The sequence below is a fragment of the Notothenia coriiceps genome, unplaced genomic scaffold (assembly GCF_000735185.1).
Source record: "Notothenia coriiceps isolate Sejong01 unplaced genomic scaffold, NC01 NC01_scaffold00000339, whole genome shotgun sequence".
In the NCBI taxonomy this organism is placed as follows: Eukaryota; Metazoa; Chordata; class Actinopteri; order Perciformes; family Nototheniidae; genus Notothenia; species Notothenia coriiceps.
Genome location: NW_011333040.1, coordinates 1,168,878 through 1,170,062, shown reverse-complemented (window position 1 = coordinate 1,170,062; position 1,185 = coordinate 1,168,878). Strand labels below are relative to the sequence as shown.

The 1,185-nt window shown below is 39.6% G+C and overlaps 1 long non-coding RNA gene across 1 annotated transcript in view; it reads left to right on the top strand.

Moving 5' to 3' along the window:
- The window catches only part of LOC104942098 (uncharacterized), a 7,883-nt gene that overhangs the window by 2,166 nt on the left and 4,532 nt on the right, over window positions 1-1,185 (top strand). The window lies entirely within an intron of this gene.

Below are 1,185 nucleotides of genomic sequence, written 5' to 3'. Positions count from 1 at the left end.
TTTTTTTTTTTTTTTTTTTTTTTTTCAGTTGAATTATACTTAAAGTTCAGGGTAATCAATTGTTAAAAACAAACTTTTCAACATTTTTTTTTTCAATAAATGGATGTTTTCAAAGTCAATCGCATTTAATAATCGCAATTACAATTATTGACCCAAATAATCGAGATTATGATTTTTGCCATAATCGAGCAGCCCTACTCTTGAATGTGGATAGCTATGTGTTCTTGTTACAATGCAGCAGTATTTGTATGACTATCACTCAATATATCTTTCAACAAATTACAGTTTAGAGATTCAACTTTATAGGTTTGACAAGCCTGGTGATTAAACTGTCAGCGTGTCTGCTCTGTTTCTGACCTTCTAACACAGCTTTGATGGAGAAATGCTTTTTAATTTGAGTGATTCGACAGCTAGGGCCTCATTCGACGAGTCAACTTGTTTCTAAAAGGCCCGCTGGTGCTTTGGGAAATGCTTTGAAACGCTCCCGAGCTCTCTTTGTGAAGAGCTAATTAGACTTATTAAGACGGAGGACACGAACTCACAAGAAACTCATCAATGAGCCGGCGATACGTTTCAGAGAGCAGCATCTCTTTTGATAAGAGTCTCATCAATAAGAGCGTTTGAAGTCAGAAGAGAGTAAAGGTCCGAATGAGGGAGGCGGTTTAGAGCCACAGGTTCATCTGTTCTGTGATACTCTGAGACTTAGAAGCTGTAATGACTGTTATCGGCCTTTGTCATGAAAGCAGGAGGATAATCCTTGCTATCATTCTGCATAATAACGAGTTATCGGTGACACTAATAGCTAACTTAAAGGGGACCTATCATGCAAAATGCACTTTGTGATGTCTTTTATACATAAAGATGTGTCCCCGGTGCGTCGGGGAACTCACGCAGTGTCAGAAAATAAAAACCTCTCTTTTCCTCCGTACCCAAATCTTTTAAAAACGGGTGTACAACGAGCGGATACAGATTCCCATCCGCTGTGACGTAATAGCGGCGGTGGGCACACAGAAAGTTGCTATCAGAAACAATGCCTGACGTGTTTTGGACGTCTTTGTTTACATTAGCAAGCCTCGCTAACACTCAGAGCTAACTTGTACTGGAGAGCGCGTGTTTAAAAACCAGGAAATACAAAAGGAACTCACCTTGTGATAAACCCGCAAGAGAAAAAGCATTTGAGCTCCA